This window comes from Prionailurus viverrinus, chromosome X (genome assembly GCF_022837055.1).
Source record: "Prionailurus viverrinus isolate Anna chromosome X, UM_Priviv_1.0, whole genome shotgun sequence".
NCBI lineage: Eukaryota > Metazoa > Chordata > Mammalia > Carnivora > Felidae > Prionailurus > Prionailurus viverrinus.
The window spans coordinates 79,791,509-79,810,963 of NC_062579.1; the positions used below are offsets into that span (position 1 = coordinate 79,791,509).

General features: G+C 36.7%; 1 protein-coding gene and 1 non-coding gene across 2 annotated transcripts in view; one reads left to right on the top strand and one right to left on the bottom strand.

Moving 5' to 3' along the window:
* LOC125157314 (small ubiquitin-related modifier 2-like) overlaps positions 1-19,455 on the top strand; it is a 170,173-nt gene that overhangs the window by 84,859 nt on the left and 65,859 nt on the right. The gene's annotated exons all lie outside the window — the stretch shown is intronic.
* Positions 3,716-3,825, bottom strand: LOC125157989 (U6 spliceosomal RNA). The gene has a single exon (XR_007149126.1). It is a non-coding gene; the product is annotated as a U6 spliceosomal RNA (small nuclear RNA).

Sequence of the window (19,455 nt, forward strand, 5' to 3'; positions counted from 1 at the left end):
TATGACAACAAATAGCATTAAGGCTGGGAGGGGAGAGATGAAAGTATACTATTGTAAGATTCTTATGATGTATATGATATAGTATAATATCACTTGAATGTAGACCATTATAAGTTAAAGGTACATATTATAATCCCTAAAGCAACAACTACAATAACAAAACAGTTATAGCTAAGAAGGCAACAAAAGAGTTAAAATGAAAACATAAATATAACCTGGAAAAAGGCAGAATAAAAGTAAAATGGGAACAAAGAATGGACTGGACAAATAGAAACCAATAACAAGATGATAGACTTAAATGTAACTATATTGATAACTACATAAATGTTAATAGTCTAAACACCCCAATTTAAAATGCAAAGATTGTCAGGTTGGACAAAAAAGCAAGACTCAGCTACATGCTGCCTACAAGAAATAGTTTATTTTTTTAGGGGCACCTGGGTGGCTCAGTCGGTTAAGCATCTGACTTCAGCTCAGGTCATGATCTCACAGTTCATGAGTTTGAACCCCTATATATATACAGCCCCTATATATATCTATCTATATATATATAGATATATATAGATAGATATATATAGCCCCTATATATATAGATAGATATATAGATATATAGATATATATAGCCCCTATATATAGATATGGATATATATGGATAATGAACGACCATGAATATATATATTCATGGTCGTTCATTATCCATTCATCAGTGAATGGACACATGGGCTACTTCATAATTTGGCTAATGTAAATAATGCTGTCTAAACATAAGGGTGCATGTATTATTTTGAGTTAGTGTTTTTGTGCTTTGGGGGTAAATACCCAGTAGTGTGATTCCTGGATTATAGGGTAGTTCTATTTTTAATTTTTTGAGGAACCTCCATTCCCTTCCCCACAATGGCTGCACCAGTTTGCATTCCCAACCACAGTTCAAGAGGATTCCTTTTTCTCCATCTCCTTACCAACACTTATTTTTTCATGTTGATTTTAGCCATTCTGACAGGGGTGAGGTGATATCTCACTGTAGTTTTGATTTGCACTTCCCTGATGATGAGTGATGTTGAGCATCTTTTATGTGTCTGTTGGCCCTCTGTATGTCTTCTTTGGAGAAATGTCTGTTCATGTCTTCTGCCCAGTTTTTAATTGGATTATGTGATTTTGGTATTGAATTATAACAGTTCTTTGTATGTTTTGGATACTAACCCTTTATCAGATATGTCATTTGAAAATATTTTTTACCATTCAGTAGGTTGCATTTTAGTTTTGTTGATTGTTTCCTTTGTTATGTGGAAACTTTATTTTGATGTAGTTCTAATAGTTTATTTTTGCTTTTATTTCCCTTGCCTCAAAAGATATATCTAGAAAAATGTTGCTATGGTTGATGTCAGAGAGATTACTGTCTATGCCCTCTTCAAGGATTTTAATGGATTCAGGTCTCACAAAATTAGGTCTTTAACCATTTTGAGTTCATTTTTTTGTATGGTATAAGAAAGCGGGCTAGTTTCATTATTTTGCATGTGGCTGTCCAGTTTTCCCAGCACCATTTGTTGAAGAGACTCTCTTTTTCCCATTGTGTATTTGTTCTTCCTTCATCAAAGATTGCATCAAAGATTGACCATATAACTGAGCATTTCTTGTTTTGTTTTGTTCTATTTCATTCTATTGATCTATGTGTTTTTATGTCAGTACCATACTGTTTTAATTACTACCTCTTTGTGATATAACTTGAGGTCTGGAATGGTGATACCTTCAGTTTTGATTTTCTTTTTCAGATTGCTTTGGCTACTCATGGTCTTTTGTGGTTCCATACAAATTTTAGGATTGTTTGTTCTAGTTCTGTGAAAAATGCTGTTGGTATTTTGATAGGGATTGCATTAAATGTGAAGATTGCTTTAGGTAGTCTAGACATTTTAACAATACTTGTTTTTCCAACCCATGAGCATGGAATGTCTTTCCATTTCTTTACATCATCTTGAATTTCTTTCATCAGAGTTTTATAGGTTTCAGAGTATAGGTCTTTCACCTCTTTGGTTAACTTTATTGTGAGATATTTTAATGGTTTTTGGTTTGATTGTAAATGGAATTGTTTTGTTAATATCACTTTCTGCTGTTTCATTATAAGTGTATAGGAATGCAACAGATTTCTGTACATTGATTTTATATCCTATGATTTTACTGAATTCATTTATCAGTTCTAGTAGTTTTTTGGTAGACTCATGAGGGTTTTCTACATATAGTATCATGTCATCTAAAAATAGTGAAACTTTTACTTCTTCCTTAGCAATTAAGAAGAATTTTATTTCTTTTTCTTGTCTGATTTCCTGTGTCCAGGACTTTCAGTACTATGTTGAATAAAAGTGGTGAGAGTGGACATCCTTGTCTTGTTCCTGATGTTAAGGGAAAAGCTCTCAATTTTTCACCACTGAGTATGGTGTTGGCTGTGGGTTTTTCATATATACCTTTATTATGTTGAGATATGTTCCCTCTAGATCTACTTTGCAGAGGGATTTTATCATGAATGAATACTTTAATTTGTCAGATGCTTTTTCTGCATCTACTGAAATGATCATATGGTTTTTATCCTTTCTCTTACTGATGTGACATATCACGTTGATTGTTTTGTGAATATTATTTTTAATTTTTTTAATGTTTTATTTATTTTTGAGAGAGTGAGAGACAGAGCATGAGCGGGGGAGGGTCAGAGAGAGAGGGAGACACAGAATCCGAAGTAGGCTCCAGGCTCTGGGCTGTCAGCACAGAGCCCAATGTGGAGCTTGAACCCACGAACTGTGAGATCATGACCTGAGCCGAAGCCAGATGCTTAACCAACTGAGCCACTCAGGCACCCCAATTGTTTTGTGAATATTAAACCACCCTTGCATCCCAGGAATAAATTTCTCTTGATCATGGTGTATTATTTTTTAATATATTTTTGGATTCAGTTTGCTAATAGTTTGTTGAGGATTTTTGCATCAATATTTATGAGAGTTATTGGCCTGTAGTTCTGTGTTTTTGTGGTGTCTTTATCTGGTTTAGGTATCAGGGTGATACTGGTCTCATTAGAATGAATTTTGAAATTTTCCTTCTTCTTGTATTTTTTGGAATAGCTTAAGAATAGGTATTAACTCTACTTTAAATATTTGGTAAAATTCACCTGTGAACCCATCTGGTCCTGAACTTTTGTTTTGGGGGAGTTTTTTGATTATTGATCTAATTTCTTTGCTGGTTATTGGCATGTTCAAATTTCCATCTCTTCCTGCTTTAGTTTTGGTAGGTTATATGTCTCTAGGAATTTATCCATTTCTTCTATATTGTTCAGTCTGCTGCCATATAGGTTTTCATAATACTGTGTTGCAATTGTTTGTATTTCTGTAGTGTTGGTTATTATTTCTCCTCTTTCATTAGTAATTTTGTTTATTTGGTCTTACCTGTCTTTTTTTAATGAGTCTTGCTAGAGGTTTACCAATTTTTTTGATCTTTCAAAGAACCAACTCATGTTTTCATTGATCTATTCTCTTGTCTTTTATTTTCTATATCACTTATTTCTGATCTAATCTTTATTATGTCCTTCCTTTCTCTGGGTCTTGGTTTTGTTCTTTTTCTTTTTCTGGCTCCTTTAGATGTAAGATTAGGTTGTTTTTTTCAGACTTTTCTTGCTTCTTGAGGTAGAGCTGTATTGTTATAAAGTTCCCTCTTAGAACCACTTTTGCTGCATCCCAAAGATTTTGGACCATTGTGTTTTCATTTTCATGTCATCTTTGCACAGAGGCCATGCAAATCTTCTCTGTATTATTACACTTCTAGTATACGTGCTGCTAAAGCGAGCACTGTTTTCATTTTCATTTGTTTCCATGTACTATTTGATTTCTTTTTTGGTTTCTTGGTTCACCCATTCATTGTTGAGTAGCATGTTATTTAACCTCCATTTATTTTTGCTCTTTCAAGATTTATTCTTGTGGTTGATTTCTAGTTTCATAACATGTGATTAGAAAAGATTCACAGTATGAATTTTATTTTTTTCTAATTTGTTAAGACTTGTTTTGTGGGCTAATATGTGATCTATTCTGGAAAATATTCTTGAAAAGAGTGTGTATTATTGTTTTAGGATGGAATGTTCTGAATATGTCTGTTAAATCCATCTCGTCTCATGTGTCATTCAAAGTCACTGTTTCCTTGTTGATTTTCTGTTTGGATGTTCTGTATGCCAATGTAAGTAGGATGTTAAAATTCTCTACTATTATTGTATTACTATCAATTATTCATATTTCTTTTATATTTGTTATTAACTGTTTTATGTATTTGGTGCTTCATGTTGGGTGCATAAATATTTATAATTGTTATATCTTCTTGTTGTATTTTTCCCTGTATTACTTTATAGTGCCCTTATTGGTCTCTTGTTATAGTCTTTTTTAAGGTCAACTTTGTCCAATATAAGTATTGCTACCCTGATTTTTTTTTTTGATATCCATTTGCATGATAGATGTTTCCCAATCAACTCACTTTCAGTCTGCAGGTTGCTTTTGGTCTAAAATGAGTCTCTTGTAGGCGGCATATAGATGGGTCTTGTTTTGAATCCACTTTGTCATTCTATGTCTTTTGATTGGAGTATTTAGTCCATTTACACTCAAAGTGATTATCAATAGATGTGTATTTATTACCATTTTGTGACTTGTTTTGTGGCTGTTTCTGTAGATTTTCTCTGATCCTCTTGCTGTCTTCCATGATTTGTTGGCTTTCTTTAGTGGTCTGCTTAGATCCCTTTCTCTTAATTCTTTTCATATCTATTACTGGTTTTTGATTTGTGGTTACCATGGGGTTTATATATAATATCTTCTGCATATAGCAGTCTTTATTAAGATTATGGTTGCTTACGTTTAAACCCATTCTTTACTCTTCTCCCTCTAATGTTTTAGGTATACGGTGTCATATTTTACATTTTCTTATTTTATGAATCCTTTGCCTGATTTTTACAGAAATATTTATTTTTACTGATTTTTTTTTACTTTTCATACTCTAATATATGAGCTTCCTTTCCACTCAAAGAATCTCCTTTAATATTTCTTATAGGGCTGGTTAAGTGTTCATGAACACCTTTAGTTTTTCTTTGAGAAAATCTCTCTCCTTCTATTCCGAATGATGGTCTTGCTAGATAGAGTATTCTTGGCTACAGATTTTTCCCTTTCAACACTTTGAACATATCATGCCACTCCCTTCTGACCGGCAAAGTTTCTCCTGAAAAATCTCCTGATGGCCTCATAGGGTTTCTTGTTGTTTTTATTTATTTATTTATGTTTTTATTATTTTTTGATATGAAATTTTTGTCAAATTGGTTTCCATACAACACCCAGTGCTCATCCCAAAAGGTGCCCTCCTCAATACCCATCACCCACCCTCCTCTCCCTCCCACCTCCCATCAACCCTCATTTTGTTCTCAGTTTTTAAGAGTCTCTTATGCTTTGGCTCTCTCTCCCACTCTAACCTCTTTTTTTTTTCCTTCCCCTCCCCCATAGACTTCTGTTAAGTTTCTCAGGATCCACGTAAGAGCGAAAACATATGGTATCTGTCTTTCTCTGTATGACTTATTTCACTTAATATAACACTCTCCAGTTCCATCCACACTGCTACAAAGGGTCGTATTTCATTCTTTCTCATTGCCAAATAGTATTGCCTTGTGTATATAAACCACAATTTCTTTATCCATTCATCAGTTGATGGACATTTAGGCTCTTTCCATAATTTGGCTATTGTTGAGAGTGCTGCTATAAACATTGGGTTACAAGTGCCCCTATGCATTAGCACTCCTGTATCCCTTGGGTAAATTCCTAGCAGTGCCATTGCTGGGTCATAGGGTAGGTCTATTTTTAATTTTTTGAGGACCCTCCACACTGTTTTCGAGAACGGCTGTACCAGTTTGCATTCCCACCAACAGTGCAAGAGGGTTCCCGTTTCTCCACATCCTCTCCACCATCTATAGTCTCCTAATTTGTTCACTTTGGCCACTCTGACTGGCGTGAGGTGATATCTGAGTGTGGTTTTGATTTGTATTTCCCTGATAAAGAGCGACGTTGAGCACCTTTTCATGTGTCTGTTGGCCATCTGGATGTCTTCTTTAGAGAAGTGTCTACTCATGTTTTCTGCCCATTTCTTCACTAGATTATTTGGTTTTTGGGTGTGGAGTTTGGTGAGCTCTTTATAGATTTTGGATACTAGCCCTTTGTCCGATATGTCATTTGCAAATATCTTTTCCCATTCTGTTGGTTGTCTTTTAGTTTTGTTGATTGTTTCCTTTGCTGTGCAGAAGCTTTTTATCTTCATGAGGTCCCAGTAGTTCATTTTTCTTTTAATTCCCTTGCCTTTGGGGATGTGTCAAGTAAGAAATTGCTGCGGCTGAGGTCAGAGGTCTTTTCCTGCTTTCTCCTCTAGGGTTTTGATGGTTTCCTGTCTCACATTCAGATCTTTCATCCATTTTGAGTTTGTTTTTGTGAATGGTGTAAGGAAGTGGTCTAGTCTCATCATTCTACATGTTGCTGTCCAGTTCTCCCAGCACCATTTGTTAAAGAGACTGTCTTTTTTCCATTGGATACTCTTTCCTTCTTTGTCAAAGATTGGTTGGCCATACTTTTGTGGGTCTAGTTCTGGGGTTTCTATTCTATTCCATTGGTCTCTGTGTCTGTTTTGGTGCCAATACCATGCTGTCTTGATGATGACAGCTTTGTAGTAAAGGCTAAAGTCTGGGATTGTGATGCCTCCTGCTTTGGTCTTCTTCTTCAAAATTCCTTTGGCTATTCGGGGCCTTTTGTGGTTCCATATGAATTTTAGGATTGCTTGTTCTAGCTTTGAGAAGAATGCTAGTGTAATTTTGATTGGGATTGCATTGAATGTGTAGATAGCTTTGGGTAGTATCGACATTTTAACAATATTTAATCTTCCACTCCTTCAGCACGGAATGTTTTTCCGTTTCTTTATATCTTCTTCAATTTCCTTCATAAGCTTTCTATACTTTTCAGCATACAGATCTTTTACATCTTTGGTTAGATTTATTCCTAGGTATTTTATGCTTCGTGGTGCAACTGTGAATGGGATCAGTTTCTTTATTTGTCTTTCTGTTGCTTCATTATTAGTGTATAAGAATGCAACTGATTTCAGTATATTAATTTTATATCCTGCGACTTTGCTGAATTCATGTATCATTTCTAGCAGACTTTTGGTGGAGTCTATCAGATTTTCCACGTATAACATCATGTCATCTGTAAAAAGTGAAAGCTTGACTCCATCTTTGCCAATTTGATGCCTTGGATTTCCTTTTGTTGTCTGATTGCTGATGCTAGCACTTCCAACACTATGTGAAACAACAGCGATGAGAGTGGACATCCCTGTCATGTTCCTGATCTCAGGGGGAAAGCTCTCAGTTTTTCCCCATTGAGGATGATATTAGCTGTGGCTTTTCATAAATGGCTTTTATGATGTTTAAGCATGTTCCTTCTATCCCGACTTTCTCGAGGGTGTTTATTAAGAAAGGATGCTGAATTTTGTCAAATGCTTTTTCTGCATCGATTGACAGGATCATATGGTTCTTCTCTTTTCTTTTATTAATGTGATGTATCGCACTGATTGATTTGCAAGTGTTGAACCAGCCCTGCACCCAGGAATGAATCCCACTTGATCATGGTGAATAATTCTTTTTTTATGCTGTTGAATTCGATTTGCTAGTATCTTATTGAGAATTTTTGCATCCATATTCATCAGGGATATTGGCCTGTAGTTCTCTTTTTTGGCTGGTCTCTGGTTTAGGAATCAAAGTAATGCTGGCTTCATAGAATGAGTCTGGAAGTTTTCCTTCCCTTTCTATTTTTTGGAAGACCTTGAGAAGGATAAGTATTATTTCTGCTTTAAATGTCTGGTAGAATTCCCCCTGGGAAGCCATCTGGTCCTGGACTCATATTTGTTGGGAGATTTTTGATATTTGATTCAATTTCTTTGCTGGTTATGGGTCTGTTCAAGCTTTCTATTTCCTCCTGATTGAGTTTTGGGAGTGTTGGGTGTTTAGGAATTTGTCCATTTCTTCCAGGTTGTCCAGTTTCTTGGCATATAATTTTTCATAGTATTCCCTGATAATTGCTTGTATTTCTGAGGGATAGGTTATAATAATTCCATTTTCATTCATGATTTTATCTATTTGGCTCATCTCCCTTTTCTTTTTGAGAGGCCTGGCTAGAGGTTTATCAATTTTGTTTATTTTTTCAAAAAACTAGCTCTTGGTTTCATTGATCTGCTCTACAGTTGTTTTTTTTTTTTTTTTTTTTAGATTTTATATTGTTTACTTCTGCTCTGATCTTTATTATTTCTCTTCTTCTGCTGGGTTTGGGGTGTCTTTTCTGTTCTGCTTCTACTTCCTTTAGGTGTCCCATTAGATTTTTTATGTGGGGTTTTTCTTATTTCTTGAGATAGGCCTGGATTGCTATGTATTTTCCTCTCAGTTCTGCCTTTGCTGCATCCCACAGCATTTGGATTGTTGTATTTTCATTTTCATTTGTTTCCATGTATTTTTTAATTTTTTTTAACGTTTATTTTTGAGACAGAGAGAGACAGAGCATGAACAGGGGAGGGACAGAGAGAGAGGGAGACACAGAATCCGAAACAGGCTCCAGGCTCTGAGCTGTCAGCACAGAGCCGGATGCGGGGCTCGAACCCACGGACCGTGAGATTATGACCTGAGCTAAAGTCGGACGCTTAACCGACCAAGCCACCCAGGCGCCCCTCCATGTATTTTTTAAATTTCTTTTCTAACTGCCTGGTTGACACATTCATTCTTTAGTAGCGGTGTTCTTTAACCTCCATGCTTTGGGAGGTTTTCCAGACTTTTTCCTGTGGTTGATTTCAAGCTTCATAGCATTGTGGTCTGAAAGTATGCATGGTATGATCTCAATTCTTGTATACTTATGAAGGGCTGTTTTGTGACCCAGTATGTGATCTATCTTGGAGAAGGTTCCATGTGCACTCGAGAAGAAAGTATATTATGTTGCTTTGGGATGCAGAGTTCTAAATATATCTGTCAAGTCCATCTGACCCAATGTATCATTCAGGGCCCTTGTTTCTTTATCGATCCTGTATCTAGATGATCTATCCATTGTTGTAAGTGGAGTATTAAAGTCCCCTGCAATTACCACATTCTTATCAATAAGGTTGCTTACGTTTGTGATTGTTTTATATATTTAGGAGCTCCCATATTTGGCACATAGACATTTATAATTGTTAGCTCTTCCTGATGGATAGACCCTGCAATTATTATATAATGCCCTTCTTCATCTCTTGTTACAGTCTTTAATTTAAAGTCTAGTTTGTCTGATATAAGTATGGCCACTCCAGCTTTCTTGTGACTTCCAGTAGCATGATAGATATTTCTCCATCCCCTCACTTTCAGTCTGAAGGTGTCCTCAGGTCTAAAATGAGTCTCTTGTAGACAGCAAATAGATGGGTCTTGCTTTTTTATCCATTCTGATACCCTATGTCTTTTGGTTGGAGCATTTAGTCCATTTACGTTCAGTGTTATTATAGAAAGATATGGGTTTAGAGTCATTGTGATGTCTGTAGGTTTCATGCTTGTAGCGATGTCTCTGGTACCTTGTCTCACAGGATCCCCCTTAGGACCTCTTGTAGGGCTGGCTTAGTGGTGACGAATTCCTTCAGTTTTTGTTTGTTTGGGAAGACCTTTATCTCTCCTTCTATTCTAAATGATAGACTTGCTGGATAAAGGATTCTGGGCTGCATATTTTTTTCTGTTCATCACATTGAAGATTTCCTGCCATTCCTTTCTGGCCTGCCAAGTTTTAGTAGATAGATCCGTCACTAGTCTTATTGGTCTCCCTTTATATGTTAGAGCCTGTTTACCCCTAGCTGCTTTCAGAATTTTCTCTGTATCCTTGTATTTTGCCAGTATGACTATGCTATGTTGTGCAGAAGATTGATTCAAGTTACGTCTGAAGGGAGTTCTCTGTGCCTCTTGGATTTCAATGCCTTTTTCCTTCCCCAGCTCATGGAAGTTCTCAGCCATGATTTTTTCAAGTATACCTTCAGCACTTTTCCCTCTCTCTTCCTCCTCTGGGATACCAATTATGCGTATGTTATTACGTTTATTTGTGTCACTTAGTTCTCTAATTGTCCCCTCATACTCTTGGATTTTTTTTATCTCTCTTTCTCTCAGTTTCCTCTTTTTCCATAATTTTATCTTCTAATTCACCTATTCTCTCCTCTGCCTCTTCAGTCTGAGCTGTGGTTGCCTCCATTTTATTTTGCAGCTCATTTATAGCATTTTTTAGCTCCTCCTGACTGTTTCTTAGTCCCTTGATCTCTGTAGTAATAGATTCTCTGCTGTCCTCTATACTTTTTTCAAGCCCAGTGATTAATTTTATGACTATTATTTTAAATTCATTTTCTGTTACATTGCTTAAATCGGTTTTGATCAGTTCATTAGATGTCGCTACTTCCTGGAGTTTCTTTTGAGGAGAATTCTTCTGTTTTGTCATCTTGGATAGTCCCTGGAGTGGCACAGAACTGCAGGGCTCTTCCTCTGTGCTGTCTGGAGTAACTTGCATTGGTGGGCGGGGCCACAGTCAGACCTGATGTCTGCCCCCAGCCTACCACTGGGGCCACAGTCAGACTGGTGTGTACCTTTTCTTCCCCTCTCCGAGGGGCAGGATTCACTGTGGAGTGGTGTGGCCCCTGTCTGGGCTACTTGTGCACGCCAGGCTTGTGGTGCTGTTTTGATGGGATCTGGCGTATTAGCTGGGGTGGATCTGCCAGGTGCACAGGTGCGGGAGGGGCAGACTCACGGTGTTGGGTATTTGTGATATGCAAGCAAATTCCCTGATGTGAACTGGTTCCCTTTGTGATTTTGGCTGGGGGATGGGCGAGGGAGATGGCGCTGGCGAGCGCCTTTGTTCCCCACCAAGCTGAGCTCTGTCCTCCAGGGCTCAACAACTCTCCCTCCCGTTGTCCTCTAGCCCTCCTGCTCTCGGAGCAGAGCTGTTGACTTATAACATTCCAGATGTCAAGTCCCGCTGGCTGTCAGAACACACTCCGTCTGCCCCTCCGCTTTTGCAAGCCAGACTCGGGGGCTCTGCCTTGCCTGGCGGGCTGCCCCTCCACCGCCCTGGCTCCCTCCTGCCAGTCCCTGTAGCACGCACCGCCTCGCTGCCCTTCCTACCGTCTTCTGTGCCTCTCATCTACACTTGGCTCCAGAGAGTCCATTCTGCTAGTCTTCTGGCAGTTTTCTGGGTTATTTAGGCAGATGTGGGTGGAATCTAAGTGGTTAGCAGGACACGGTGAGCCCAGCGTCCTCCTATGCCGCCATCTTCCTCCAAAACTCCATCCTTATAGGGTTTCTTGTATGTAATAGTCCTCTCTTGCTGTACGTAACTGTCTTCTTTTGCTGCTTTTAATTTTTTCTCTTTATTGCTGCATTTGTCATTTTAATTACTATGTATCTTGGTGTGGACTTCCTTGGGTTGAATTTTGGGGGGGACTTTCTCTGCCTCCTAGAAATCGATCTCTACTTCCTTTCCCAGATTAGGGAAGTTTTCAAATTTATTTCTTCAATAAATTTTCTGCCCTCTTATCTCTCTGTTCTTCTTCTGAGATCCCTATATTGTGGATGTTATTATGCTCGATGAAGTCACTGTTTTCTGTAAGACTATTTTCAATCTGCATAATTCTCTTTCCTCTCCTTTGCTCAGCTTGGTTACTTTCAATTACTCTGTCTTCCAAGTCATTAATTCATTCCTCTGTTTCATCTAACCTGTTACTTATTACATTAAATATATTTTTTATTTTATTTATTGTGTTCTTAATCTCTGATTGGTTCTATTTTATTTCTGTGTTAAGGGTTTCACTGATGTCTTCCATTCTTTTCTCTAGTCCAGGGAGTATCTTTATGATCATTACTTTAAATTCTCTATGCAACATATCATTTATGTCTCTTTCACTTTTGTCTCTTGCTGTGGTTTGGTCCTGTTCTTTCATTTGGGAGGTGTTTCTAATCTCTTCATTTTGTCTGATTTTCTGTGTCTTTATATGCGTTCTGAGAAAGTCAGCTACTTCTCTTGCTCTTAATGATAAGTCTTATGAAGAAGAGGTCCTGGAGTGCCCTGCAGTGCATTGCCTTCCGTTCCCACTGGTGCTTCAGTAAGTATCTCCTATGCACATTGCAAGTACTCTGCTGTTGACTCTTAACATCTTTTTCCTTCAGTTCAATTCTGCAGAGGCTCTCTTTGCCTAATGTGTGCAGTGTTTGGTTCCCAGTAGTGGTCGGGCACGTTTTAAACAAGGTGTGTGATGGTCTGCTTACAAAATGAGACCCACTGCCACTGCTGACAGAACTGAGATCCCACAATAGGTGTGGATCAGGAGACATGGTGCTTCTGAGGTTTTCCCTGGTCTTCTGAGGGAGAGGACCCACAGTGTAGAGACTCAGATGAGTATGACTATGAAGAGTGGATCCGTGGAAGCACAGGGGTTGGGGATTGTTGTAAGCAAGTTAGGTAAAGAGTTTTGGTGCTATGATGGTTCTCACAGGTGGCCTTTGTTTATGTTGGGGAGCTGGGGAGGGAAATGGTGCTTGCCAGCTCCTTCATTCCTGGAAGGGTCTTCCCATGATCCCTGTGTCTCTGAGCCATGCTCTGAGATGAGCAAATCACTTACCTTCATGTCTGTCCCCATTGTTTTTCAAACTGCTGGCTCTACACAGTATCTGGATAAGCTGTTTGTTGCACTATCTCTTTAAGGGCAGGGTACAGTTCCTAAAGCTTTGGGGTTCTCCCAGAGCCAAACCTTCCAGTTTTTTAAATTCCAGGCTTTAACTCTTGCTGGTTTTAGGAACTCATGAAATTCAGCCACTCTCACTTTCAAAGGCAAATATTACAGAGATTCATCTTCCCTGTTCCTGGGCTCCCTGGTGTGAAAGTCTGTTTTCTGCCCTTCTCTGTACCACCAACTCCCTCCCCACCTTGGATGGCTACTAAGGTGGGGAGGGATCAAAGGAGTCCATTTTGCTCCCAGATCACTCCTTCACCCCTTCTACATTCTTCAAGGTGGCCTCTTCCCTGCCTTTAGTTGTGGAGTTTGTTCTTCCAGTCTTCAGGTCATTTCCTGAGTTATTTACACTGATATGGGTGTTACCTAGTTGTATCCATGGGACGAGGTGAGCGTAGGGTGCTCATACTCTGCCATCTCTCTCCTACTGTTCTTATATCTGTGTTACCTCATTGTTCCCTTTTAGCATTTTTAATCTTATAGTAATTATTAAATGAGGTAACTATTAAAATATGTTTAAATAACTGTTGTGTTTTTTTATTTCCTGACTGGACATGATATACATGTAGTTTTTTATTCTAATCACTTTTACAGTTTTTTGTTTGGTTTTCTGCATTTTCACTATGATGTACCTAGTTGCAGTTTTCTTTGTATTTATTTAGCTTGGGGTTTGTATCTCTTCTTGAATCTGTGACTTTTTTTATTTTCATTACTTACAGAAAATTCTAGTCCATTTTATCCTCAACTGTTGCCAATTCTTTCTTCCTTTTTATATTATAACTCCAGTTTCACATCTGTTAACTGTTTTCACTGTGTCCCACAAGTCTCATTTGCTCTTTGTTGCTTTTTTTTAAGTTTTTCTCTTTTTGATTTATCTGCATATATTCTACTGTGGCTTAACATCCAGTTCGGTCATTTATATTTCCTGTGTTTAATCCACCATTTTACCCATTTAAAAAGTCCTTAATTTTATTAACCTTTGGTTTCAGTTCTACAATTCCATTTGTAATTTAAAAATAACCTCTGTAGTTCTATCAGATTCGTTTTATAGATTTAAAACTTAGGTACATCAACATTTCAGAATGAATACTTTCCTTTTATCATAATGAAATGTCCTTCCAAGTCCTTTGCAAGACTAATCTCTTTACAAATGTGCTACCTTCTGGTATTAAGTTAGTTAACACTTGATTTACTTTTGTTTGCAACTGCCAATATATCTTTATCTGTTTATCATGGTTTTTTTAATATTTTCAATTAATTTTTGAGGTAATTGTAAATTTATGTATAGTTATAAGAAATAACACAGTAAGATCCCCTGTACCCTTCACCCAGTTTCCCTCAATGGTAACAATTTGCACAACTGTAGAAGAATATCACAACCAGGAAATTTACATTGATGCAATTTATTAAGTTATCAAAATTCACCAGTTTTACATATATCCAATTGTGTGTATTTAGTTCAATACACTATATCACAGGCTTGGATTGATGTATCTACTATTATAGTCAAGATGCAGAACAGTTTTGTTATCACAAGGATCCCCGAAGCTGTCCTTTCATAGCCACATCTACTACCCTCTCCCTACTCCACTGTTACCCTTAACCCCTGACAACTACTAACCAGCTCTCCATTTCTAGAATTCCTTCAAGTGTTTTCTCTTTTTTTTGAATTTGAAAATTTCAGTTCAATTTGTTATAGTGTCAAATAGATTTACAAATATTGTACTTACCATTCTGCTAACACAATGCGAAAATTTAAGAGGGATATTTTTCTCCAGTAAAACTAGGGTTTCACAGTCTTTGATATGTGATGTTAAAGTTACACAGGCAGAACTGTATATATGTAACTTTTTAGGATTAACTTTTTTCACTCATCATAATTCTCTGAAGATTCATCTAGATTATTACATGTATCAATAAGTTTGGTACTATTCATTACTGAATAGTATCAGTTTGTTAAACCATTCACCCACCAAGGAACATCTGGGTTGCTTCTAATTTGGGGCTATTAAAAATAAAGTTATAATGGACATTGATGTACAAATTTTTGTGTAAACTTAGATTTACATTTCTATGACATAAATGCTTAGGAGTACACCTACTGGATCATATGGCAGTTGCATGTTTAGTTTGATAAGAAGCTGCCAAATTTTTTTCTAGAGTGGCTGAACCATTTTACATTCCTACTAGCAGTATCTCAGTGATGAAGTTTCTCTCTGCATTACCACCAGTATTTCATGATATCACAGTTTTTTTTTTTCATTTTAACTGTACTTATAGATGTGCAGTGATATCTCATTGTGGTTTTAATTTGCAATTCCTGATTAGCCAATGATGTTTAACATCTTTTCAAGTGCTTATTTGCCATCTGTACAAACCTTTTGGTGAAATGCCTCTTCATGTCTTTTGTCCATTTTCTAGCTATACTTTTTAGTGTATTTGTTGTTTTGAGAGTTCTTTATATAGTCTTAATACTAGTCCTTTGTTAAATATGAGGTTGCAAATAATTTATCCCTGTCTGTAGCTTATATTTCATCTTCTGAACAAGGTCTTTTGCAGAGCAATAGTTTTACATTTTAATTAGGTTCTGCTAATTCATTTTTCCTTTGCTTGTGGTACCTACTCTAAGGCCTCTTTGCCTAGAACTATATCCCAAAAACTCTCTCCTTTGTTTAAGGTTTTGTAGTTTTGCATTTTACATGGAGTTAATTTGTGTACAAGGTATAAATTTTAATTTGAGGTTTTTATTATTGTTGTTGTTGCATATGTGTGTCCAATTGCTCCAACATCATCTGTTGAGAAGACATCCTTCGATTGAAATATTTTTGTACCTTTGTTAGGAATCAGGCATATTTGTATGAGTCTATTTCTGGGTTCTCTATTCTCCACAGATCTCTCTACCTATCACATTGTCTAGATTATTCTACCTATATATTAATCTTTAATATTGTTAATCAGATTGTTCCAGATCTGGCCATTGGGAGCTCTTTCAGTCAGCTCCTGTGTCCCTTTGACATATCCCCATAGGTTTGTTTTTTTAGCACTTTTTAACTTTTTGGTGGTACAAGGTATTACAGGCTCATCTTTGCATTCCCTGACCCATCCCCTCAATTAGCCATTTCTCTAAGGACTCTTGGTTTCTTTTATTAGAGTGGCATTAGAAGTGAAGATATGGGTGTTGGATGTGCACATTTTTTTTTTGATGTTTATTTCTTTTTGAGAGAGCGTGCACAGGTGAGGGGCAGAGAGAGAGGGATACAGAGGATCCGAAGTGGGCTCTGCACTGACAGCAGAGAGCATGATGCAAGGCTCAATTATGCCCTGAGCCACCCAGGCACCTCTGGATGTGCTCATTATTACTGGATTCTCATTGCTTCTAAGCCTTCTCAGCAGTTAGGGCTTAGAGGTATATGTGTATATGCTAACCTAAGTATACACACATATCTATAGTTAGTTCTATATTTACCCATCTCTATATTTAGCTAAACATGAGTTTGTACTGATGTTTCCAACTCTGATATATAATCACATGCTTTATCCTAGCCTTCACTTCTTGCCTATTGGGATCACATTAAATCTGTGGATCAAAATGGAAAGAATTGACTTCTTAACAATATTGAGTCTTCCCATCTATAAACATGAAATATCTCCATTTATTCATCTCTTTGATTTCTTTTACCGGTGTTTTATAGTTTTCCACATATAAATCATATACATATTTTGTAAAATATATACATTTTTAACTTTTGAGTGCTATTGAAAATGATTATTTTTTTTTCAAATTTCTTGGTGTAATTGTTGCTAGTTGTGTTTTGTGTTGACTTTTGTGTATTGACTTGTAAGCAGTGACTGCTGCTATACGTGATTAGTTCCAGGAGTCTTTTTGTAGATTCTTTTGGTTTTCTACATAGACATTAATGTCATCTGTAAATAAGAACAGTTTTCTTCTTTTCCAGTCTACATAATTTTATTTTTTTTTCTTATCTTATTTTACTATCTAGGACTATCTAGGACTATCTAGGACTTCCTGTATGATTTTGAATATGAGTGGTGAGAGAAGACATCCTTGTCTTGTTCCCAATCATTGGGGGAAAGACTTCAGTCTTTTCTGTTAAATATGATGTCAAATACTGGAGTTTTTAAAAATATACCTTTTATTAGCATGAGGAAGTTTCCTCTATTCCTGGTTTTTGGAGTGTTATGTTTTGTCAAATGCCTTTTCTGCATCTATTAAAGTAATCATATACTTTTTTTCTCAATCTATTAATTCATTACTGACTGACATACAAATGTCAAATCTGCTTTGTGTTTCTGGAATGAATCCCACTTGGTTATGACACATTATCCTTTTGATAGTTAGCTGGATTTAATTACTAATCTGTTATTGTTGATATTTGTTTGCATCCCATGAAATATTGGTCTGTTATGTTTTTCTTTAAATGTACTTATTTTTGGTATTATGGTGATACTTATAAGATATGTTGGAAAGTGTTCCCTCTTCTATTTTCTGGAATTGATTGTGAAAAATGAGTATTGTTTCTTTCTTAACTGTTTGGTAGAATTTACCAGTAAAACCATCTGAGATAAGAATGGTGATTTCTCTTTTTTAAAGGTTCTGGGGCGCCTGGGTGGCCCAGTTGGTTAAGCATCTGACTTCGCTCAGGTCATGATCTAGCAGTTCATGAGTTCAAGCCCTGCATTGAGCTCTGTGCTGATAGCTCAGAGACTGGAGCCTGCTTCAGATTCTGTGTCTCCCTCTCTCTCTGCCCCTTCCCTGCTTACACTCTGTGTCTCTCTTTCTCAAAAATAAATAAACATTAAAAAATTTCTTTAAAGTTTTCTAAGTAGTAATTCAATATTTTAATAGATATAGGGTTTTTAGAGTTATCTATTTCTCCTTAAGTGAGTTTTGGTAGTTTGTGTCTTTTAAAAGTGCTGCTGTGATAAAGTCTCATTCTTTTAGTAGGCCTGTGTCTCAGAGGTATGGTTTGCACACGTGTTTCTGTCTTTCCTTCGGGGATATGGCTTTTTTATTTTGTGTTTTGTTTTTTGGGGGTTTTGTTTTGTTTTGTTTTTGCCCTTGTTTCTGCTGTCTTCCTTGGCTCAATGGCTCCAATCTACTTCCATAGAGCCCTGTTTTCTATTGACTATGTTTTTCTCCCCCTTAGGTTAAAAAGGAAGACAGAAAGGCTGAAGAGGTTTAGAACAGAGAATTCCCTTCCCCCAGGTGGAATAAACTTCTAATTCACTCTGGTGAGTCATTCTGCTGGAAAGCAAGCTTATGTTATGGAGAAAAACCTGGGAGGTTTTCTTAATTGTTAACTTTTTCCTTCTGCCTGCTACAGCTAAGGCCCCACACACGAGAACATGATAGGGAACCTGGTAGGGTTCCTGAAAGAAAAACTCATGAAAATGTGTGGAACCTTCTATGACTGCAGCCCCAAGGATTTTCTCACTCATGTTAGTTCACATTCAGCCTCCAGCAATTCACTAAATTTACTGGTGAATAAGTGGTCTTACTGCTTATAGCATCCAGATGCTTCTGTTCCAAGTAAGCGTATCTTAGATGCTATTTATCTCAGAATGTGGCTTTCTCCTAGTGTGGTATTTTCTCCTATGACACCAGTTATCTGATGAGTCAAGGAAAATTACTGATTTTCAGTTTGTCCAGTTTTTTCTTACTGTAAGGATGGGAGTGATGTCTTCCAATCTATTTGTTAAGGTTAAAAACAGAAGTCATCCTCTCTATGGTTTCTGACTCTATAATTATATGCATAGTTTCATTCCTAATATCAATGATTTGTAATTTTATCCTCTTTTAAGAATTAATATTTAATTACATAGTTAAAACATAAATGACTTCTGAAAATTTACAATATTATATGATAATAATGTCCCAATTCACTACTTGCATCCATGCTAGTCCTCAACTGCCTTTATTTGTAACTCTTTTGTTAGATTTGTGCATACCCTCCTATGCATGTATTTATAGTTATATCTTAATAGAAAAAAATTAATATCATTTGCCACATAAAAGTAGATGTTAAACAATTATATTATTACAGAAATTTAGGCCTATAAATTATTTTTTCCAATCCATTGTAATGCATTTAGATCCTACTCATTCTTTTTTTTTAATTTAATTTTATTTTTTAACTTACTTCCAAGTTAGCATATAGTGCAAATATGATTTCAGGAGTAGGTTCCTTAATGCCCCTTACCTATTTAGCCCATCCCCCCTCCCACAACCCCTCCAGTAACCCTCTGTTTGTTCTCCATATTTAAGAGTCTCTTATGTTTTGTCCTCCTCCCAGTTTTTATATTTTTGCTTCCCTTCCCTTGTGTTCATCTGTTCTGTGTCTTAAAGTCCTCATATGAATGAAGTCATATGATATTTGTCTTTCTCTGACTAATTTTGCTTAGCATAATACCCTCTAGTTCCACCCACATAGTTGCAAATGGCAAGATTTCACTTTTTTTGATTGCCGAGTGATACTCCATTGTATATATATATACCCCATCTTCTTCAACCATTGATCCATCGATGGACATTTGGGCTCTTTCCATACTTTGGCTACTCATTCTTTTTGATGGATACATACTATTCTATTTTTGGAATAGACCATAGATGTATTCATTCCCTCTTTATGG